At 43.1% G+C, this 24,622-nt stretch overlaps 1 long non-coding RNA gene across 1 annotated transcript; it reads right to left on the bottom strand.

Moving 5' to 3' along the window:
- Nucleotides 1-49: 49 nt before the first annotated feature.
- LOC124238109 (uncharacterized) lies at nt 50-24,160 on the bottom strand. Its single transcript, XR_006888243.1, has 4 exons — nt 24,061-24,160; nt 11,165-11,273; nt 4,812-4,919; nt 50-252 (listed from the first exon to the last, which is right to left on the bottom strand). It is a non-coding gene; the product is annotated as an uncharacterized LOC124238109 (long non-coding RNA).
- Nucleotides 24,161-24,622: the final 462 nt, after the last annotated feature.

Below are 24,622 nucleotides of genomic sequence, written 5' to 3'. Positions count from 1 at the left end.
ATTCCCGGCAGCGGCTCAACTTGTCCGCTTTCAGAAGGCCGCAGGGATTTGTAGTTTAGAGGGTGTGCTTTTTTTTTTTTTAGTTAAGAAAAGCTTATTGACCATCCACTTTACGGGTGCTGGAGTTATGCGGTCCAATGTTGGAACTTGGAAATAAGTACCAAAATAAGAAGCTCTTTTAGTCCCGCGTCTTGCAGTCGTTCGTTGAACGAGGCCATGGGTCGTTCCCTCTGTATGCACCAGCCCTGGGCACTGGAGCAGGAAGGAGAGGAAGATAGGGTTAGCCAACACGTGTAAAGTCACTTCTTCTTTACGCACCTCCTATTTCATTGAATAGCCTCAGAAATCCTATGACCTGCACGTCATTGCCCCATTTTGCAGGTGAGGAAGCTGAGGGTGGGAGACTGGCAGTGCTGGTCTCCAGGGCGTGGGCTCCTTTCAACGAAATAACGGGCTACCTTTGTACGAAAAAGAAGACACTTTTGCTTTTAAGGAACTAATGACCTCATTGATGAAGATGTATTTAAGATGTGTCTAGTACATTTACAAATTACTGCTATTTTATTACTTTTGTTTCAACTAAATCTTTAGAGTGGTGCGCTCTCCAGAGCCACACTAAATCAAACATAATACTAAGTAAGGACAACATGTGGTCTGGACAGTCCTCTGAAGCTCAGAAAATTGTGTATGTCTATTAAGACAACTAGATACCATATTTAACTCATTAATCACTTTTCAAAAAACACGGCTCCACCGCTTCACACTCAGCAGGCTTCCTTGATCTACGTTACTGACGCCACACAAAACTTCCTCAACCACTAGCTTCCCTGTCAACATATTTGTAGATCCTTCTTCCTTACTTCATCCAGATTGTAGTCGACATCCACAGCTTCCATTCTAATGGAGCTTTCTGTCTTCAGCCTTTTTCAGTATCTTCCCTGTATGGGACCACAGTGAGCTTTCCCGAAATATAAAACTTTCCATTATCGACAGCAGGTATTCCCAAATGCCAGAAGTTTTCAGCAATCACAGCAAAATGAGAAAGAAAAAATAGACTATCTAGTGAATTTTTCAGAAAACTAAAAGTATCCATTTAAAAATATCTGCACTTATGTCTTTTTTTTTAGTGTTAAAATGCTCTCTCTTTTATTATGTGGTGGTGGTGATAGAGAAGAAACTCTTAAATTTTTCTCTTCCATCATATTCCTCTCTCAGTTTTTCCACCTTAGTAAATCACACCCTTTTTCACCCATTTGCTGGGGCTAAAATGCTGGGTTTCAACACTAATTCCTTTCTTTCCCTCTCCATCTGTGACCAATTCATCAGCAAAACTTTATGAATCTGTCTCCATTACTAGATTTCTTGTTTGCTATTTATAAACCAAGGATATAAAAAGAAGATAAAAGATAAAATTAGAAAACTATAATATCAAAGGGACAAAAATTATCAATATATTTAAAAGAAAAAGAGGAAGAAAATAAGACAAGAATGATAAGGTTAAAAAGAATTTTACCTGAGAAAAACATTTAAACAATTAAAACAGGAAAGATAAAAGTTTGAAACAAGTAAACATGTTGAAATGATCAAAAGGAGCTAGCTGAGAAAAATTAACACACTTTGTAAACCAAGAATTAAAACTAAAGATAATATAAACAGAAGAGAATCTAAAATAGTAGGAATTTAACATTTTTATGGGGTAAGCTAAGAAATATGATAAGCAACGATGCTTCTGACAAAGAAGGTGTTCTGGTGCTGGTCACAGCGAAGGTTAGGAAGGCAGCAGCCCTCAAGTGCTGTAGCAGTGTTTTCTTATGCCGAATTCCGTCTAGCTCCTTTTAAAGAACAGCGCGATCTAAGGATCATCTGTATATGGCATATTCCACCACGAAAACCCTGAGCAGCGGGGTTCAGAGAACCTCTGGGTTGGTGCTGGAAGGGGGAGTGCCCAGAGAGGGTGTGGTAGCTCTGTGCCCCTTCCCACATACTTTGCCCCTGTGCATCTTTTCCGCTTGGCTGCTCCTGAGTTGTAGCTTTTGTAATAAACCTGTAATTGTCAGTAAAGGACTTTCCTGAGTTTTGTGAGTTCACAAATTATCAAACCTGAGGAGGGGATCATGGGAACCTTCGATTTATAGCCAGCTGGTCAGAAGCACAGGTGACAACCTGGGGCTTGAGATGGGCTTCTGAAGTGAGTAGCATCTTGAGGGACTGAGGCCTTAACCTGTGGGGTCTGCACGGACTCCGAGGAGTTGGTGTCAGAACTGGGTTAAATTGTGGGACACGCAGCCCGTGTCTGCCAAAAATTAGAGAATAGCTTAGTTAGAGAAAGTTAGAGAAAAGCCTACACGTGTGGTGTCAGAAGTGTTGAGAGTACCGCAGGAGGAAATAGTTTTCTTCCTTTTATAACGGCAATGAGCGAATTGTGCCAGGTGTAGGACACGGGATAGTGCTGGGATCAGCCTAACTGGAAAGCTCATCTTGCCAACAGGCACTCAAACTGAGATCGATTCCGTAGGTAGACAGAATCAGTAGCGAGCATTGAGTAAGGCAAACACAACATGTTTGGGTTTTGTTTGCCCCATAAACGCCCAGATTTCCTAAGATTTAAATGTATACAATATAGAAAAAAACTTAAAAGTATTTGGATGTGTGGGTTTTTTCCACACCACCAAGAAATTAACTCACTTCTCTTCGGACACTGACCAGGTGTCCCATAAATTCTACTCGATTCTGACGCTACCTACCTGGAGCTAGAGTCAGACCCCGCAGGTGAAGTGCTCAGTCCCACCAGACTGTCCCCACTTCAGATGCCAATCTCTAGTCCAGGTTGCTACCCGTACTTCTGTATAAATCAGAGGTCCCCACAACCCCCTCCTCGGCTTAGATTAATTTGCTAGAGCAGCTCACAGAACTCAGGAAACCAGTTGACTTACCAGATTACCAGTTTGTTATAGAGGATATTAAAGGATATGAATGAACAGCCCAGTGAAGGGATACACAGGGCGAGGTCTCAAAGGAAGGAGCTTCTGTGCTCATAGACTTTGGGGCCCAGCACCTGGATGAGTTCTGGTTCATCAACCTGGAAGCTCTCCGAGCCACCTTTGGGTTTTTATGGTGGTTCCACAACATGGGCATGATTGATTAAATCATTCGCTATTGGCTGCTTCAACACCCCCCCCCCCCCCCCCCCCCACCGCCCGCAGAGGTCAGGGAGTGGGACACAAATCAAGATTGGTTCCCCTGGCAGCCAGCCCCCACCCTTAAGTGACCCAGAGGCTTTCCAAAGCTCGCCTCATTAACCTAACAAAAGACACCTTTATTGCTCTCAACACTTAGGAAATTCCAAGCGTTTTAGGAGCTTTGTGCAGGAAAAGTGAACGAAGACCAAATACATATTTCTTATTATAAATCACAATACCACAAGTGTAATGAAGGCTTACCACTCAGAACAGCTTGTGCCCTTTTGTAGAGGATGCTGGGGAGTGTTGGCCTTTAGACTTGGTCAGGCCCTTCTTCGACCAAACACGTACCCTGCCGCTGACGGGAGATGTTTGCCAGCTGGGTTATTTTTTTAATAAAGATAAGGTCTTGAGAATTATAAGTGCATACTTTACTGTGGAATTGATTTTTTTAAACCAAATGAGGCATTAAAATATTTGAGGGGCATGCATTTGTCTTTGAACCTGAAGCTTATACTTTCAAGATAAATGTTTTCTTTTTTAGGAAATAATGATGTGTCCCACAAAAATTGAAGACTGTGTCTGAAGCAGCCAGAAAAGCCTGTTTCTTTTATGCCGAAGAACATTTGTAAAGTCAGTTACTTCTTTAAGAAAATGATACACATCTACAGAAAATATGTTATCTTAATAACCAGTAATAGAGGCCATAATACCTTAACTCTCAGGACTGCCCCTGGAATCTTCTAAATGTGAGACTTATCACACACGCATCGTCCATGCAGCACTGCAGGGCACAATAAAAACTAATATTTGCACTGGAATTCAATTTTCTTTAGTTACACATTTAACCTAAGCACTATGGTAACAGAATATAAGATAAATTAGGTCATAAATTTCAACTGGAATGGCTTAGATGATACAAAAGCTCAGTTGTAATTTCTTGCTCATCTTTTACAAGTCTTTATGTTACTGCACAAAATTGGGGTTCTCTTGCTCAATGCACATTTTAAAAAGCCAACTAGGAGGCCGGCCTGGTGGCACAGCAGTTAAGTGCGCACGTTCTGCTTCAGCGGCCGGGGGTTCGCCAGTTCGGATCCCGGGTGCAGACATGGCACCGGTTGGCAAGCCATGCTGTGGTAGACGTCCCACATATAAAAAGTAGAGGAAGGTGGGCACAGATGTTAGCTCAGGGCCAGTCTTCCTCAGAAAAAAGAGGAGGATTGGCAGCAGTTAGCTCAGGGCTAGTCTTCCTCAAAAAAAAAAAAAAGCCAGTTATTATGGCATCAGCTTTTGGGAAAAGAAATCAGCTTTATTCTGCAAGATCCATCTGCAGGGAGACAGGGGATGGGTGTCCTCAGACCTGCCTCCCTGATTCAGGATTTGGCGCAAAATTTGAGAGATCAGGGAGAACAGACTGGCACTTGGAAATGCTGGCGGGACAGGTTTTGACTGGTGGGCGCCAAGCATTTATGGTAAGGGTCTAAACATTTATGGTAAAGTTCTAAACATTTACAATGAGGTTCCAAACATTTATGGTAAGGAGGGAAAGGAATGTGGACACCAGATCTTCCTGAAGGACAGACCCCTCTGATAAGAGCTTCTGATAAGAGTCCACCTTTAAGTTCCAGTGACCTTTCGCGCCCTTGGTTCCTTGGAGACGAGAAAGTTTGGTTCTGCAGTCATTTCAGGTCAAGATCTCTTCTTCTTCACATGCTCTGGCCATGTGACTTTGCAGATTTTCTGAAAGACAATTTCCGAATCACTCTGTTGATGAGAGATGGGGTCTATTGGAACTGGCTCTAAATGGGCTTCTGTTTCCCACACCCCACCAACGTTATCTAACAGCAACCTAGTAGGTAAAAATCATGAGACCAAATTCTTGAGCGGAATTTATTCAGTCTCAGTGTTTATTTCATTTGATTTGCTAGTTAACTAGTGGCGTCCATCTCCATACTCACAAAGACACAAGGAAGGGAATTCCAGGTAAAACGAATATCATATATGAGCGCACAGTCGTACAAGGGCACAGTAGAGGATTGAGATCATTTCACAAATGATCACAAACCAGACACAATGAGGGAATTAAAAAGAGGAGGATATGCTTCTGTCACTGTAAGCTCAATGGAATCATCAATGTTCTCCTAGCTGGACACCTACGCCAGCTACTTAGGCTACTTTTATCCAGGAAATGAAATGAAATTAAGTTCTAATCCCTTTCACAGCATTTTCTCATTCCATCTTCCTTTGCCTCTGGGCAGATAGGTCCCTCTCTCTATCTGACCCATGTTTTTATTCCAGCTCCGATCACCTCCTCTAGGACCTCTCTGTACCCAGCATCCTTTCCTCTTCCCCCTCCCTCCCATGCATAGTGCTCACGGGCCTTTAGAGTTAGAGATCTGATTAATCTGCCAGAGTGATAGCACTATGATCTGAGGCAAGTTACTCACCTTTTCTGAACCTCACTTTCCTCCTAAGGTTGGTGTGTGCATTAAATGAAACAAACAACATAAGGCCCTCGCCCAGGGCCTGGAACGGAGGAAGCTCTTAATGATGCTGGTTCTTCTTCTTCCCTCTTCGCTTCTCTCTTGATGTGTTGCCTCCTGCTCAATTTATAAACTTGCTCAGCTTTCTCATTTCCTACACACACACACACACACACACACTCACGTGTGTGCACATTTTCCCTCAACTCTGTTACATGCTTACACTTCCCAGCTATCCTTCACTACAAAAGACAGAATTCTGAGTCTGCTGAGACTCACTCACTTCCTCACTTCCCACTCATCATGTGGCAGCCTGAATTCCACTCCTGCCTCCCTCTGAATCTGCTTAAGAAATGGCCTATTAAATTGCCAAATCCAACCTTTTTTCTCAGTTTTTAACCCCTTACCCTGTCTCCAGCATTTAGTACCATCGCACAGCTCATCCTCTCAAGAGTTTCTCTTCTCTACCCGCAGTGTAACTGGGGGAGCCTCTGGCTCTCTGCCCACCTCTCTGACAGCTCCTTGTCTGGCCACGCACTGACCCCACTGCCCCTCCTTGCTTCTTGGAGTAGGTTTGCCCACTTATGTGGATATGAAAGAGTCAAGGGGTAAATCTGTGGTGGCTCCAATCAGAGGTCTCAGAAAGTAGTACCACACTGGCAACAATTTTGGCAAAATGGAGATAACTTTTTCAGCTAAGTCTTAAGCTCAATGTTGCTCCCTAGCCAACAGAAACTAGGGTGATCTTTGAACTGCTTTGTACCCCAGCAACACAGAACAAAGTGAGGGGAAGCTGGAAAATGTACCCAGGGATTTACAGAAAGCACGTTAGAGAATAGCCTTCCTTGTCTTCTCTTCCTACACAGGTCAATGCAATAGCTGGTAGGAGCAGGAACATCAACACTACACACATAACTGCTGAACACTGTGTATTTCAAGTCTGAGCTCTAATCAATTACAGGTAAGTTGAACATCAAGAAATGGTGCACAATCAGATAATGAACAAAGAAAAGGAACTGAAACTTTTCCCTTTCCACCCTTTGCAAAAGTTTCACAGATTCTCAACTAAGATGGCAATAGAGTCATAAAAATCACACGTGCATTACCAGTTTGTCATACATATATTGGTTAACAGCCCTAGAGTAAGATTGCCTTGATTCAAATTCCACTTCTACCACTTATTGGTTGTGTCAAATTGGGGAACTTATTTCATCTCTCTCTAAGACTCTGTTTGGTTTTTTTGAGAAAGATTAGCCCTGAGCTAACTGCTGCCAGTCCTCCTTTTCTTGCTGAGGAAGACTGGCCCTGAGCGAACATCCATCCCCATCTTCCTCTACTTTATATGTGGGATGCCTGCCACAGCATGGCTTGCCAAGCGGTGCCATATCTGCACCCGGGATCGGAACTGGCGAACCCGGGGCCGCCTAGAAGTGGAACGTGCGAACTTAACCGCTGCGCCACCGGGCCAGCCCTGTAAGACTCTGTTTTGCTAATCTATTAATCAGGGGAAATGACGATGCTTTTTTCGTAGGGATTTTGAAAAGATTAAATGAGAAAATGTATGTAAAGTACTTAGCACAGTGCAGGACTTGTGCTTCGCATTCAAAATGTGTCATGTAAATATTTCTTTTTCTTTTGCTATATTTCCAGATTTAGTTCCTCCCTGTCTGAGAAATCCTACTTTAATTATGTGTAAATAAACAAACGTGTGTGTGAGTGTGTGCGTGCATAGTTAAAGCTGGAGATAAAGCAGGGGAAGCTTGGCTGTAAGAAGACAGTCATGCCTGTGTAAGGTTTGCAAGGCCTCAGACTCTGCCCAGGATAGAAACCAACTGCCATCCACTGCATCCTCCAGTAAAGACAGAGGGCACATGGGCCCCCGCCCTGGGAAGGGCACAGAGCATCCTATAGCAGAAGGGCTGAGTGAGGAGGAGTTGCTTTTTCAAACCTCTTCTTCACCAGAGTACCATCTTACTGCTGTATTGTAATTATAAAAGAAGAATTCTGATTCTGAAAGTTGGAAAACATGAACACATATAAAGAAGAAAACCAAAATTAACTGTGATCTCACAACTCAGAGATAACTTCTATGAATATTTTTAAAAACTTTATTTAGTCATTTCCTATGTGTCTATGCATATAGATGCACATCTATAATGAACAATTGAGATCAGCGCTATATATAGTTTTGTCTACCTTCTCAATTGTTCTATGAGCATTTTTCAATGTCACTGAGATATCTTCAAAACATTCTTTTTTTTTCTTTTAAAGATTGGCACCTGAGCTTACAACGGTTGCCAATCTTCTTTTTTTTTTCTGCTTTTTCTCCCCAAATCCCCCCTGTACATAGTTGTATATTTTTTAGTTGTGGGTCGTTCTAGTTGTGGCATGTGGGATGCCGCCTCAGCGTGGTCTGATGAGCGGTCCCATGTGCGTGCCCAGGATCCAAACGGGTGAAACCCTGGGCCGCCAAGGCAGAGTGCGTGAACTTAACCACTCGCACATGGGGCCAGCCCCTGAAAATATTCTTTCTAATGACTACAGAATTGTCCTTTGGATGAATGTACTACAATTTATATATTTATTCAACAACTCATTATTTTCTAATCACAAAATAATTGCATGTCCATTTATAAAATTAGAAAATGTAATATATAAATCACCCATAATCTTATCGCTGATATGACCACTGTTAATATTTTGATATATTTCCTTCTAGTATTTTTCTATAATTAGCTATTACTTGCTTAAAATAATTAAGGTCATATATTACAAATATTTTCCCATGTCATTAAAAACACTTTCAAAACAAATTTTAGTGCCTGTAAAATATTAAATGATGTATGTCTGATCTCACTCTCTTACTGGTAGGAAGAAAAGAAATTTCTAGCCATAAGGACAGCAAATGTCCAGAAAGAGAGGGAAAAAGCCTGTATGAGGCCATGCTCTCTCAGTCAAGAGTATCTTTAGAAAGAGTCAGACTTGCTTGGCAGGCAAAAGTCAAGTGGTGGCTTCCAAGGCCAGGTTGCCAAATCCAAGAGAGGGGAACTGAGTCAGAACTCCTTCAGTTACAGGTGACAGAGCCCTTTCTCAAACAAGCGAGGAAAAAATCAACAGAAAAAAAATTTAAATAGAGATAAGAAGAACAAAAGAGAAAGAGGTAGGGAGGGAGAAAGGGGAGAAATTTATTAACCAAGGTGAGTAAAAAGAAGTTCCCTCATAGCTGAATCAAGAGGCTCCAACAATGTCCTTAGGACTTTCTTATTCGTCATCTCTTGTCTCCATTCATCTATGCTGGCATCGTTCTCTCCAACGTGGACAATATGGATATTTTCCTGAAGGAAAGCTGGTTATATTACTCTCTAGTTTATATCATCTTTATGGCTCTTGATCCCAGAAGAATAGATAGTAATTTTCCTGAGGAAAATTACCAGCAGAGACGCTGGTTGTCTACACTGAACCCACCTCCATGGTTGGGGGGGATCAAGCATCTGATTGGCAAAGCTGATGTCTGGGGACCACATCTAAGGCGTGCAGGAGGGCCAGCTCCACTTTCCTGCGTGGCAAGAGGAGTAGGGATCTCGAGACAAGGAAGAAATGCCTGCCAAGCAGGTAAGAGGTCAATAGTCACACTATCACAGGCGAAAGATCATGAGAGGGCAGAGAGGAGCAGGCTGGTGATTCCAGGCCGGAGTAACCAGGTGCGTTCCTACGCATTCAGGAGCCAAGAGCGGGAGGTGTGGTCCCCAGTGGGGATGGACATATGAAGGCACCCTCATTTGTTTAACCATTCCATACTGTTAACCATTTAGATTGTTCTAATTTCCTTTTTTAGCAGTTACTCTGCTAAGAACTACTTTCTTTTTTCATTTATTTTACAATAATATTTATTCACTTATGATTGTAAAATAAACATATGTCCACAATAAAATTGAAAGATAAATACCTACATTTCTACTACCCAAGGGCAACCAAATTGTATGTGTGTATGTGTGTGTGTGTGCATTGGGTCTATATATACATGCATAAAATTGATATATATTCTTCAAAAAGAATTTTCATTCATGATTGTTAAGACTAAATTAGAAACATTTATATCATTAGTCTTTGATATCAGAATTCTGAAAGACATAGAATATTTCATCATGTAACTTATCAAAAAAATGTCAGCCATTTCTTGATTTGGGGATGTTTAGGTTGTTCCCACTTTTTCGCTATTATAAGTAAATCTGTATTAATTATAAATATTTGTCTACATCTCTGATTATTTCTTTGGCATAGAGTCCTAGAAGTGGAGATACTGGGCCGAAGTGTGTGAACACCCTGTGAGTACAGCCACACAGACTGGCCCAGGGTCAACTAGGCCGAGGTGCAAGTGAGGGGGGGACGACACTCCGTAAGGCAGTCAGAGTGGGAATGGCAGGAAGCCAAGAAGACCTAACTTGAACGTGAAGTCCTAACACTGGCTTCATGGAGAAAAGACAGGATCTGTTTAGGTTGCCATTCAACAAGATCCCATCTTTTTTTTTTTTTTAAAGATTGGCACCTGAGCTAACAACTGTTGTCAATCTTTTTTTTTTTTTTCTGCTTTTTCTCCCCAAATCCCCCTAGTACATAGTTGTATATTTTAGTTGTGAGTCCTTCTAGTTGTGGCAAGATCAAATCTTAACATAGGTGAATTGGGGGTTTCACATTTTAATTGACACAGCTGTCCCTAGTGGACTGGCCCGGAGGGATACAGCCCCCTGCACCCCTCACCTCCACCTCACTTCTACTTTAAGTTGAGCTCCATCTGCCCCCGGCTACCCAAGCTGTCCCAGAGAGAATTGTCTCCACCCGGGAATGTGTGTAGAACAAAGAGGAGAATTTTCTTCACCAGAAATGTTCCACAGTCTTTTTTCACACAGCAGTCAGAGGGAGGGAACAACACTTTCCAGAGGTGTCTGCAGACTCTCTTCCATGAGGAGCAAGAGAAACAGGGGCTGCGGGGGGGAACAGAGTTCTCCAGCATCCTAGAGCGGCCTGGCAGAGCTGGCAGCTGGGGGGAGGCCTGAGAGGCAGCTACAGCTGGGAAAGGAGCGTGGGGGTGAAGAAGGAAGTGAGACGGACCACGGCAAGCACCAGAGTAAGAGTGCAGGAATAAAGAACTTCGGAGAAAAGAACTACGGCCAAGAAGCATAGCTGGGAAGCTTTCTGTGAGGTGCCATGTATCTGGTCCAGCTCTTTAAAAACGCCAGCAGCAAAGATCTGCATGAATTTTCAAGGCTTCCAGAGGCAGATTCCTGTTTGTTTTGAACGTGACTTTGACAGAGACTGCGCCACATGAAACCTGGAGGAAACTTTTCAAAGTAACCAAACTATGAGCCCCCGTATTCTCCTTAGAAAGAGACACTCACTCTGTTTTCCACAGGATCTGTAGAATGCATTCGTGCCACTTTTTTCCTCTCTGGTCCTCCACCCAAATGTTTAATAGCTTTCTGTTCTATGACCGGATGGACTTACTATGGGGTTATGCAAAAGGTATTCTGAAGTAGGTTCTTCTGGTCTTGTCCTGTGTCTGCCATGGCCTTGATCCAGAGCTTGACGCCCAGTGCTGCGGTATGCGTGCTTGCTAAATTATGGCGAAGGCAGAAAAAATAACAGTGACACAAGGAGAAACTTTTCATTATTACAGAAATCTGCTTTGTCTTCATTGATTCATCAAATCAACAAACATAGATTGAGGGTTTAATACAGATAAAGCTCACTTCTTCAGTCTGTTGTACAAACCGCTTTTCTGCTCTCCCTCAAGAATGTGACTTTTCTTTTTTTTTTTGATAATTTTTTTTATTTTAAGATTTTATTTTTCCTTTTTCTCCCCCAAAGCCCCCCATATACATAGTTGTATATTCTTCGTTGTGGGTCCTTCTAGTTGTGGCATGTGGGACGCTGCCTCAGCGTGGTTTGATGAGCAGTGCCATGTCCGTGCCCAGGATTCGAACCAACGAAACACTGGGCCGCCTGCAGCGGAGCGCACGAACCTAACCACTCGGCCATGGGGCCAGCCCCAAGAATGTGACTTTTCATCTGTTGATCATTTTAAAATTGGCTCTAAGAAAAACACATTGTGGAATGAAGAAGAAAGCAGTTTCTGGCTGATAAAGACCTGGCTTCTACTGTCGGAGGGCAGAAGAGGTCAGGCGGTGCTCTTCATTTCTAAACAGCAAAGCGTTCTTTCTGTATTGAGATGTTTAAAATTCTTTGATCAAGAAGTGCTTTGGCCCGATAATTAAGGAATGTACTTGATTTAGTTTATCTTATCTGAGGATGAAAGGAGAAAAGAAGTGTTGTTTGGGAAGGGAGGAGGCCTTCTTAGGACACCAGCCCCAAGAAAAAAGAAGATAGGCCAGAAGAGCCTCATCAGAGGAACGGTGGTGGCGAAGAGAAGCGGACAGAGGTTTTAGGAGTTAACGGAGTGCAGCGGCTCCGCTATGCTACGCTACAGGAAGAAGCCAGACGGGGCAGAGGGAGGAGAACAGGGGAGTCTGTGGGCTTCAAGTAAGTCTTGGTCTCTCCTTCTACCACGCTGGCTTCACGCCTGGAATCTGGTGCGCAGACCCCCTTCTCTGCTAGTCTCTCAGGTCGTCTGAGGGCAGGCGCTTGCCACAGGAAGGGAAGGAGGGGTTGTGGTGGGGGAGAGAGTGGTTGAGTGACCGACCCTCCTGCTTTTCCAGCACTCTCTAGGTTTTAGCACTGACAATCCTGCATTCCAGGAAGTCCCTCCGTTCCCTGCAAAACTAGACAGTTGGTTATCCTATTCACCAGCCTGGAGTGGTCTTAGGGAAAATTCAAGCATTCACGGATTCACTTAGACATACTTTTTCTCACAACTTCAAAATATTCAGATTGTCTACACAAACACCAAGTCACTCGGTTATAAACCAGAGAGGCATGAGTATGGGACTAGACAGAATGCGGGCAGTGGGGAGGGTGTCGGTCCTCGGAGCAGATTTGAAACGTCTCACCGCAAATCCAGGGCAGGGAGATTTTGCAACGTTTTTAGGAAGCAAGCAATGATAAACATACAGAGAATTTACTTTTTACTCATTTAAAATATGTAGAATGCTGTTGATATTCTCTTTATTATTAATGTTTTTATATCAGTACACATTTTTGCTTGTCCATTTGTTTGGGATTTAGAGAATGTAACTGTTTACAAGGGGTTTCACAGGTTAATTTGCAGCCACGCCCCCCCAACCGAGTGCTTCCCATGGTCTCAGCTGTTCAACGTTGAACCCTCCCAACATGGTATGAAGATGGAAACCTCGTGCCTAGGGAGGCACTGTCTCCACATCTCAGTGTTCGGCTGAGAACCATCCCTTTCACATACTGCTGACGCTACAAGTTCAGTGTCTCTAACCTAAACCAGTCGCTAGACATTTCAACATTGCCGAGTCCTCTCCACTCTCCTTGCCCTCCTCTCCTTGCACCCTCTCTTTCCTCTTACTGATGCACAGAGAACTCAGGCCGCTTTAGAAGGCTGCCTCCTTGCCATCCTGCCAGCAGAATCTCAGCCCTGACTCCAGCCACGCCCCTGACGTGCTACTTCTTATTTCTAAGTCATGTCCTCTGCCTTGCTGACTCCGTCCTCACCTCCATCCTCCGAGCCCCACGTCATCCACCATCACCTCTGCCTCCATGTATCTTCAGCTGCTCCTTCTCTGTGGCTCGGTTCTTCAGCATTTATACACGCTTAACTCACTCCCATCTGTAAAAGAAATTCTTCTTCTATGCCAGTTGTTCTCAGCTCTGGCTACTCATTAGAATCACCTGGGCAGTTTTAAAAATTGATGGTACCCAGGCTGTACCTCACGACCGTCAAGTCAGAATTGCCAGGGTGGGGCCTAGGCGTCAGAATTTTTTTTTAAGCTCTCCCGTTGACTCCAGTGTGCAGCCAGGATTAAGAAACATTGATCTAACCTATCTATCTCTCCAGCCACCCCATCTGTCCTCACTGTCAAACTTGACCTGCTGCCCCCTTCTCTGACCCCTCATTCTTGCCTCCACCAGCGTCCTCTGGCTCCTGCACCCTCCACTCCCTCTCTGCCCTCCAGCGCATCAAGGTCACAGAGAACCTCCCATTGTGAGGTCCCACTCTGCAGGCCTTACCTCGCTTGACTGGGCAGCGTGCCAGGCTGACCGGCCCTCCTTGCAGCGTCCCCTTCTCCGGTCCCTCACGCTGCCCTCTCCTGGCTGTCTCCTCACGCTGTGCCTTCCCCCTTTTCCCAGGCTTCATCCCCTCAGGTTCTGTCCTTGTCCTTCTCTGCCCACTCGTGTTTGGCAATCTCATCCACTCTCTTGGCTTTTATTGCCATCCAAACGCTGACTCTCAAAGAGCCTAACAGCTTCCCTGGACGCCCTGAAATCCCGCCGCCTCCTGCACAGCTCCACTCGGGCCTCTCAGAGCACCCTCAAATTCCGTGCCAAGACTGAACTCTATCTCACCGCACACCCCCAAACACGTCCTTGCTTCATTGTTTCCTATTTCAGTTGACATCCAGTTGCCCGAGTAACATGGGCATTTCCTTCTCATCCAGTCAACCAAGTCCAGTTGGTCCTATCTCCGACGTAATTTTAATTTGGTTTTCTTTTTAAGTATTACTCCTCTGGGAGGCTGTCTCTGATCCTAGGCTAGGTTTGGCCCCTGCTCTGTGCTTTGAGAGCGCGCAGTCCTTGCCCTAGCACAGCACTCATCAGAACCCATAGTAACTGCTCACCGTCTGACTCTCGAGGACAGCACGGAAGGTGTCAGGGACTCCAGAAGCACAGTCTCCACCCACCAGCCTCTCAGAGTCTAGCGAAGAGCACTGATCGTTGGAATAGACGCAGAAAATGCGTGTGTGAGGCTCTCATATTCTGTGGAAGGATTGCGTGAGTTGTGGCTGTGCACACTGGCTTGAGGGGACAGGGGAAGCACTCTTGTGGCTTCTCCCTGCTTCAGTCGAGAGCCTCACAACAAGTAGGTCTGCTGAGTTGATTCCAAATGAATTCTTTCGGGGAGAACAGAAAAAATTGCATGTATCTTCCTTTAGAAATCCTGACCCTAATAGTTAACAATACTGTATCGTGTATTTGAAAGTGGCTAAGTAGATCTTAAAAGTTCTCATCACAAGAAAAAAATCGTAACTATGTGTGGTGGTGGATGCTAACTAAACTTCTTGCGGAAATCATTTCACAATATATACATATATCAAATCATTATGTTGTACACCCAAAACTAATACAATGTTATATGTCAATTATATCTCAATTTAAAAAAAAAGAAAGGGGAGAAAAAGGAAAAAGAAATGCTGACCTTAATTCTGAAAGCCCTTAAACCTAAATATGGTCTGAAAATCTAAGCATTTTAATTCTATAAACTAGTCTGAAATAATGTTAATAAAAAGTCTTGGTATGCCTGTTGCAAGATCTATTGTGTATTTATAAATACCGTGTGCATATTAAATATTCGAACATGTATTATAATTTACTGTATAGTGCTTACTCCCAATTTTCTCTTCCTGAAAAGGATCATGCAGCTGTTAATTAAGTTAAGAAAGTCTGTTCCTCAGTTCTCTTCCACTATATTAGCTAAAACGATGTGGTCCATATACGGTGGGAGCCATGGAGAAAAGATCAAATCTGGTGATCGTGCTACTGGTTGAAATTCTGCGACCTTTCACATGTTTGTTTTCAAAGGGAACAATGAAAAAAAAGTTCTAAAAGCTGTTTCTTTACACTTTTATTAAAGTACAGTTTCTGAAATAAGTTCAAATTACCAGTTCCAACAAAGGCTGTTTTTCCTTAGCGCTCACACGTGGCTTTCAGGAGTTCCCGGCTTAATAATTTGTTGTAGCGCCAAACCCCTGGCTTCATTTCCTTTGCCCATCTGCACATTTTGCATGCATACGGGCTGTTGGTGTGCATATGTATCCAAGCCTTTGCATATGGAATGAGTATGGTTTCAAAAGCAGGCCCATAAAAGTTCCAAAGGAGGTGGTGAGTGCTTGGAGGGCGTCCAGCCGCCCGCTGCAGATGGCGCTGCTGGGATGGGGGCGTGGAGGGAGGGCGTTCCCAGCTCTGATCAGTCCGCCTTTGCTTGGCAGGAACCTGCGTGCTCTTGAATGGATGGCGCTGGCTCTGTGTGTTTACTAGTTATGAGGCGCTTTTACATGGCGCTAACTGTGAAATTCACGGAGGAAAACGCAAGGCTCTTTTTAATGAACGCAGAATAATGTCTGCTTTCTTTTGCAACTTGGTGCAAACAAAAAAAGGTCTGAAGGCTAAAATCAGCGTCAATATTTGATACTGATGAAGAATAATAATGAGCATCAAACTCTCTAACTTGCTGTGAAAGAGGAAACAAAGAACAATGGGTTAGTTATGATCTTAGGGGTGTCTCAATCTTTTTCACTTAGCGCCACAGAAAGCCAATTGTCTAGTGAAAGTAAAGGTTTATAGGGATTTCAGTCATTTTACCGCCCGAGGAGGCTGCTCAGTAGGAAAGGGGAGTGGAGGCAATATTTGATCTAAGGAAGAATTAGGTTGGGATGGGGGGACCTATGGAAGGTCTAATTTTGGAGTGTCTAAGTTTGAATTCAGCGATTTTTACACTCTATACTGATAAATTAAATTTGCAATATAGTTCTCGATAAAGGACAAAATAACCAATAACTGATTGGTTTAGACCCTGGGCTCCACCAACAAAGCAATTGTATTTGGGGATAGTGGCTGACAGCTCAGGTCAGACCTGAAAGCTAGAGAAAGGGGACAAAATTGTGATTTACTTTTGAAAATCCTTGTTCCATTTATCTTGCATTCCACAGTGTGTAGCGCAGCTCCTCGTACATAGTTGGCACTCAAAAATATTTGCTGAGATGAAATGACTGGCTACCAACTGGACAAGTACAATAAGGGCAGAGGGACGTGGCCATACGAACTGAGCTTGTGCTGTTGAGAGAGAATTGCCTCAAAGAGTTGAGTGACCTCTGAGGGAGGGAAAGGGGGAGGAGAAGTGGCTGATGTGCATTGTAACAAATCTCTTGATGAAATGAAAACACAAATGATCCCCAAACAAGGTGAAGCAATGAGAATCAAACATGATCTACATCATGTATAAGGGAAGGCGCAGTTTGCGTAGGAAGGACAACTTGAGGGTTATTATGTTATCCACGTATACACAAATTCATTCCAGTAGTGGATATCCTACTTAGTAGGTGTCACTCTGGTCCCTCACTGAGGCGTGGCCAGCTGGCAAGCCATGGAGTGGCCAGCTGTATCCCCTGGTACCTTCTTCAACATGTGGGTTTCTCAGATGAACTTTTTTTTTATTGGGTTCATAATAATTTGCATCAATGTGAGATTTCAGTTGTACATTATTTCTTGACTGTCACCACATAAGTGCTCCCCTTTACCCACTGTGCCCTCCCACCCCCTTCCCCTGGTAACCACTGAACTGTTTTCTTTGTCCATGTGTTTGTTCACATTCCACATATGAGTGAAATCATCTGGTGTTTGTCTTTCTCAGACTGGCTTATTTCGCTTAGCATAATTCCCTCTAGGTCCTTCCATGTTATTGCAAATGGGATGAATTTGTCTTTTTTTATGGTTGAGAAGCATTCATTGTTTGTATATACCACATCTTCTTTATCCAATCATTGGTCGATGGGCACTTGGGTTGCTTCCATGTCTTGGCTATTGTGAATAGAGCTGCGATGAACATAGGGGTGCATATGTTACTTTGGCTTGTTGATTTCAAGTTGTTTGAGTAGATACCCAGTAGTGGGAGAGCTGGGTCATATAGTAGTTCCATTTTTAGTTTTTTGAGGAATTTCCATACTGTTTTCCATAGTGGCTGCACCAGTTTGCATTCACACCAGCAGTGTGTGAGGGTTCCCTTCTCTCCACACCCTTTCCAACATTTGTTATTTTTAGTCTTAGTGATTATAGCCATTTTAACAGGCATGAGGTGGTATCTTAGTGTAGTTTTGATTTGCATTTCCCTGATGATTAGTGATGTTGAACATCTCTTCATGTGTTTATTGGCCATCTGTATATCTTCTTTGGAAAAATGTCTGTTCATCTCCTCTGCCCATTTTTTGATCGGGTTGTTTGCTTTTTTATTGTTCAGTTGTGTGAGTTCCTTATATATTATGGAGAGTAACCCCTTGTCAGATATATGATCTGCAAATATTTTCTCTCAATTGGTGGGTTGTCTCTTTGTTTTGATTCTAGTTTCTTTTGCCTTGCAGAAGCTCTTTAGTCTGATGAATTCCCACTTGTTTATTTTTTCTTTTGTTTCCCTTGTCTGAGAGGACATGGTATTTGAAAAGATCCTTTTTAGTTCGATGTCAAAGAGTGTACTACCAATATTATCTTCCCAGAGTTTTATAGTTTCAGGACCTATCTTCAAGTCTGATCCATTTTGAGTTTGTTTTTGTGTATGATGTGAGATAATGGTCTACCTACATTCTTTTACATGTGGCTGTCCAGTTTTCTCAACACCATTTATTGAAGAGACTATCTTTTCTCTATTGTATGTTCTTGGCACCTTTGTTGAAGATTAGCTGTCCATAGATGTGTGGTTTTATTTCTGGGCTTTCAGTTCTATTCCACTGATCTGTGTGCCTGTTTTTGTACCAGTACCATCCTGTTTTGGTCACTTTGGCTTTGTAGGACATTTCGAAGTCAGGGATTGTGATACCTCCAGCTTTGTTCTTTTTTCTCAGGATTGCCTCAGCAATTCGGGGTCTTTGATTGTCTCATACAACTTTTAAGATTCTTTATTCTATTTCCACAAGGAATAATGTCATTGGGATTCTGATAGGGATTGCATTGAATCTGTAGATTGCTTTGGATAGTGTGACATTTTAACTATGCTTATTCTTCCGATCCATGAGCAAGGAATCTCTTTCCATCTCTTTAAGTCATTACCAATTTCAGATGAACTTTTTGAAGGACTACATTGACTTGAAAATTACTAAGACTGTGGTGAAATAACTTTAGAGGAAGCACATTGAAAGCAAGAGACAATCCATTCATCCTAACACAAACCTCAGCAGTCAGGCGGGTTGGTGGGAAGGTAATCGAAGGATAACACATTGGTCTATGCTCTTGTTCCTGGATAACCATTTCTGAGAGTTATCTGTTCTTCAAAAATGAAGGCTAGTGAAAACTCTTTTCTTTTTTTTTAAAGATTGGCAGGGCTAACAACTGATGCCAATCATTTTTTTTTTTCTTCTGCTTTATCTTCCCAAACCCCCCTTGTACACAGTTGTATATCTTAGTTGCAGGTCCTTCTAGTTGTGGGATGTGGGACGCTTCCTCAACATAGCCTGACGAGCGGTGCCATGTCCGCGCCCAGGATCTGAACCCTGGGCCGCCACAGTGGAGAGCGCGCACTTAACCACTCGGCCGCGGAGCCAGCCCCTAGTGAAAACTTTTATATTGAACCTATTTCTAAGTTATTAGGTACCAGCTTTTAGGGGCTGTTGGAGGATGACTACTCTAGAGAAGGTAGCAGGAGCTAATCAAGTAGATGCGGTTGCCCAGGCCAGGGTGTAGAGAAGAGCAGAGGGCCTGGGACAGACAAGGTGAGTGTGTATATTTTGGAGAAGTGCGAAGTGGAGATCCTCAACGGGCACAGAAGGAACAACCTGAGACGACCAGAGAGAAACCAGGAGAGGTCACTGGGTGAGAGAGGCACCAAGAGAAGAGAGCGTTTCCAAAAAGAAGGAGGGAGTTTTAATAAATTATAATAGTGAGCTTTGCAGATTTACTCCATGATACTATTTTCTTTTGCTATTTAACTCCTTCAAGCTTCAGAGAGTTCTATACCTACCTGGGTGTTTCTGGGGTTAGTGATCCAGAAACACATGTAACATACCCAGATGCTTCATAAGTATGTAAGTTTTGAATAAGTCTAGCATGACAAGCTTCGTGAACCAAATATTAATCACATGAGGCCCAAAATAGAACTGTTCCAGAGGGGCCAATGTGATCAGGATTCGGGCCTTTCCCCTTGTGAAGACACGGCCCTGCTCCACCTCTCAGGACGAGCAGGTGTCTGAAGCACTTCCAGGTATCACATCCACACACAATCGTAAAACTAGAGCTGAATTTTCTTCTGCTCTGCCATTGGGAAAGAACTGTCTAATATAAAAAACGGTGGAAAAATAATGCATAAAAAGAGCAATACACTCAAATTCACAGACACTGTTAATTTCTTTAGGATATTGATTACCTTAGGTATTACTTGTTTGTTTTTGCAGTTCTCGGGGCAAATTAAAATCACAGTGAAATACCACTACACATCTACTAAAATGGCTAAAATACCCAAAAAATCGAAAACCAAAAAAACCCCCAAAACTTGGCAATACCAAGGGCCAGTGAAGATATGGAGCAACTGATGAAATTTTCACATATTCCTAGTAGGAATACAAAATGGTAGAATGAGAAAGGCAAGAAAGCTGTCTGTCTATAAGAGTGAAAAGTTAGTTCCCAAAAGTCCCCTAAATGATTTCTCCCTCTCATCTTATTAGCCAGAATTTGGCATGTGTCCAAACCTAACCCCTGGCAAGAGAAATGGGGCCTTCAGAAACTGAGACCATGCAGGACCCATCTTCTGGTTCTGAGGCAGGGACCAGGCTCCTCTGAGTACTCAGCGTTAAGGGGTGGGGAGCGGCTACCTGAAGGCAATCAAGGTGTGATTATGAACCTGGCTGGGTGGGGCTGGGAGGAAACAGATGTCTGATCGGCAAAAACAGCACGTGGCCCATTCGCAAGAGCAACTAGGCCAGACCCTTCCCACCTCCAACCCTCAGTTTCTTCCTGGACCAACTGGGGATGTCCCCGTAACTGAACGGTTCAAGGTATCCGGCACAGACCTGACCTGGGCTAGGTGCTCAGAAATTGTATCTCTGCTGCTTTCAGTTTATCTGCATGAGCATTTTATATAATAATATGTTATCTTTCATATTGATGCAAAAATTTTTCTAAGTGTATTGAGGATATATTAATTGGGAGAGTAAGACACCTATAGAAATTTGTACTGATTGTGTGGTCAATCTTTTCTTTTTTTAAATTTCTTTTAACACTTTTGAACTTAGAAAGTACTCCCAAACCCCTTTGCACTTCTCTTGACTGGTATCTAATACGAAGTTGTATTTTTCCTTCTAGTCTTTTTGAACGTGACTTGCTGCATTCTGCTCTCTTTAATCCATATTGGATTTGGAAGGGTATTAGCTGTAAAATGAAGATCTGCGTTGAGTTCTTTCCTAACCAATTGTTTCACTATCACTTTAATAAGTGATATTAAGTTATTTAATAATAACACTTTCCCACATTGATTATGATGCCTTTGTTACAACAGATTATATTCTTATAAAATTTGGAGCAAGAGACCGGGAAAATCTCTCCTCATGTAAACCACCCACCCCCTGCACACACTGCAACCACGTCTGTAAATTTAAGAACTGACAGCTGCATAAAATTCAGTCTTTCCACCGGGTCAACTGCCCTTCCCCTCCCATCTTCATTTAGTACCTTTGGCTGACTTTCTGTAGTTTCCCTCGTATCGAGTCCCCACAGTGCTGATTCAGATCATTGTAGGTACAGTAATTCTTCCTGACTCTTGTGATTTGTCACTGTTAGAACAGCATGCTGGAGTTTCCATGTGGCTGCCTTGTGATTTTCTTAGTGTCAACTTCCTTATTCTTTTTTTGGCGAGAAATCTAGCACAAATTTGTGCACCTCTTTTCATTTTAATCTACCCTCCAATTAGTACACTACTGGGCGGAGACTATTTTTACAGTTTTTATAGTTCCCATATTCTTCAGCTTTAGCCAAACTGGATAGTTAATCCTTCAACATGCTGTGTACTTTCTCACTTCCGTGCCTTTCTCATGCTATTCCCTGGAGCTGGCAAGCACATGCCACCACCTCCCTGCTCGTTTTGTCCTGTCCAAATGCTAAGCATCAATGTTTGACATGTTGGACAAACCTAACAGGTAAATAAACAAAGATATATAGATTCAATGGAATATTATGCAATAACCAAAAATGAACAAAAGCGAAGAAGAGGAAGAGGTGGAGGAGGAGGAAAACATTTACTAAAATAGGTATAAACAAGTTGTACAGACACCTCCTTTGTAAGTAGGTGTGTCGGTCAGTGCAGATTAGCATAACAGAAGGGCAGCAAGAATGAGGGCAGCCGGGGAGAGGTCAGAACCGGATCCTAAGATTTGTCTTTGCCAGAGAGAACTCTCTGTCTCTGTCTCTCTGTCTGTCTCTGTCTCTCCCTGTCTATCTTTCTTTCTCTCTCTCTCCCCTTTCATCTCTCATTGTTATTTTTTCTATTTGGCTTAATTCTCCTCCACCACAGAGAGCCTTTCTCCTTGGGGCAGGGGCGGGGGCAGATGGTGACCACCAGATTCTACAATTCTGTAAGCCAGTTCTGAAGTTTAAAAAGCGCTGGGAAGGACTCTGACAGGTATGGATTGACTGGCAATTGCTGTGATCATAGGAATGGCTACCTTGAGGGTCAGACCTGGAACAAGACTCCCCCTGTCATCAGAGAGAAGGGCTGGTGTGATTGGCAGTCTTGTCAAAACCACTTGATTGGAGTGGAGAAGAGGTAGCTCCCCAAAGGAGATGTGTGTTGATTGGGGTGGGAAGGAGGGGAAGATCTCAGGAGAAGCAGCCAAGGTGCTGAGTAGACAGAAAACCCACAATTGCAGACTACAAATTGGCATGCAAGGCCATTTATGATCACCCCTGACATGGCTCCAGCCTGCTTTCATCACTCTGTCCTTCTCGTAGTGTATTAGGAACAGTGAATTAGTTAGAGCTCTGCATCTCCTGAGCTCCACCTTTGCACGTGCTGTTCTTTCTTTATCTAAGCCCTCCTACTCCTCCTGCCTCCACCTGCTTAATTCCAACTCATTCTTCAATTCATATTGCAGCTGTCGCCTGTTCTAGGATGCCTGCAAGCATTCCACACTTCTCCCCAATCTGAGTTAGAATCCTGTAAGTGCTTATAGTACTTGGGGCTCACCTCTAGCACAGCACATATCACATCATATGGTGATGAGGTCCAGCTAGTCTAAGCAGAAGGAGACTTATTACAGGATACAAGGTAGCTTACAGAATTTCAGGGAAGCTAGGCAGCCCAGCCTGGATATTACCCAGCCTGTGAGCAATACAGCCAGGAGAAATGTCCAACTCCTGCAGAAGCCCCGCAGCCAGCCACTGCCTGCTGCTTGGCCCCTCCAACTCTAGAACCAGGATTCCAGAACCCCCACAACAACTGTCATTGAAGAACAAAGCACCTCCCCCATCCTTCCTGCCTGAAGGACCTGTGGCCACCACATTACGATGTTTGCCTTCACCTGCTAAACCTCTCCTCTACAGAAGCCTGTCACATAGAGAATCTAGCTGCAAGGGAAGCGAGAAGTGTCGTCTTTACTGCAATGGACAGAGGGTTGCAGGCATATTAAGTGAGCCAGTTTCTAGTGTCTTCCACAAAAGCTGTGTTAAGGGCATACAAATTTATGCTTTTCATACTGTATTGGTAAATAGTTTCACAGTCTGTATGAAATCTTTGTTCCCAGAAATATTTTTAATTTACCATCCATTTTATCTGACATTAGTGTTGCTAAGCCAGTTTTCTTTTGGATACTCATTTTCTGGTGTATCTTTTCCCCATGCATTTATTTGTAATCTGTCTATGTTATTTTGTTTGAGGTATCTAACTTGTAAGCGGTATGGATAACTGGAGTTTTGAGAAAACAATATAAGAGTCTTGTCTTTTAGTAGGTGAGTTTAAATATTTACTTTTCACTGTGATTAGGAATCTAACAACTTATCGCTGATAGTTTATAATTTCTAATTTATTAAGGTTGTTCTTTTTTCCCTCCTTTTCTCTCTTCTTTTGGATTATTAGGTTTTTCTAATTCCTTGTCTTTTTCTTCAATAATTTTGGTAGTTCCACATTCTATTTCTAATCATTTAGTGGTTCTAACAGACAAGTTTATATTTTCCTAACCAAGTGAATAGTTAAGTCATATCTCTAGCCTCCTCCTGGACAAGATATTTAGAACAACATTACCTCCCTCCTGACTCACCACTTTCCCCAAATGCCCATGTTATTATTACCTAGATTTTGGCCCAAAATGTTTTTATCTGTGCTTGGAAAAAAAAAGAAGTTTGTCTGTGTGCCTACTCTGGCATCTTGATCTAGAGGTTATGACAGCCGTTGATCTCTTCCTTTCTCAAATTCCTCCTGGCTGCATGGCCTTTCATCTCCATTCTCGACTCCCCATGCTGTGACCATTTCATGCACGTCTTATGAAGACCCGCGGCTCCCTCGCCCCTTGCCTTACCTGACACCGCCCTGCAGACCTTCAGCCTAGAGAGGAAGGGGACGCTCCCAGGCTGAAGAGCATGTGCCCCGGGCCCGGAGAACGTGAAAGCACTGCAGCTTCCGAGCTCCCTCGCCTCCTCCTGCCCTTCTCTTTTTCAGCACATGACCTCGCCTCCTGCTTCAGAGGAAATAGAAGCCATCAAGTAAGAGCTCTGAAAATTTTCCACTTCCTCACCAATAAATTCATGTCCCCACCCATATTTCCCTCTCAGACTCACGTGAAGCAGTGACTGTCTTCCACTCCCAGGCCAGCTTTAGGACATAGCTCCTGGATTCCTCCTCCTGTCTCCTGTCTTTCTAATTCTCCCTCTCTAATCCCTCATTGGCCACCAGACAATACTAGCTAAACAACTTGGCTTGTAGTGAACACTTAATAAATACTTATAAAGGATACAAATGGATACATGTATCATATAGCATGCTTATAAAATGGCCATAATAGCTGTCTTTCACCTGAGATTTTGCTAAGAATATCAAGATATTGTAAATACTCAGTTTAATAAATAAATAATAAATTCATG

Source organism: Equus quagga, chromosome 4 (genome assembly GCF_021613505.1).
Source record: "Equus quagga isolate Etosha38 chromosome 4, UCLA_HA_Equagga_1.0, whole genome shotgun sequence".
NCBI lineage: Eukaryota > Metazoa > Chordata > Mammalia > Perissodactyla > Equidae > Equus > Equus quagga.
The sequence above is the reverse complement of the archived record's forward strand: the minus strand, read 5'-3'. Positions and strand labels throughout refer to the sequence as shown.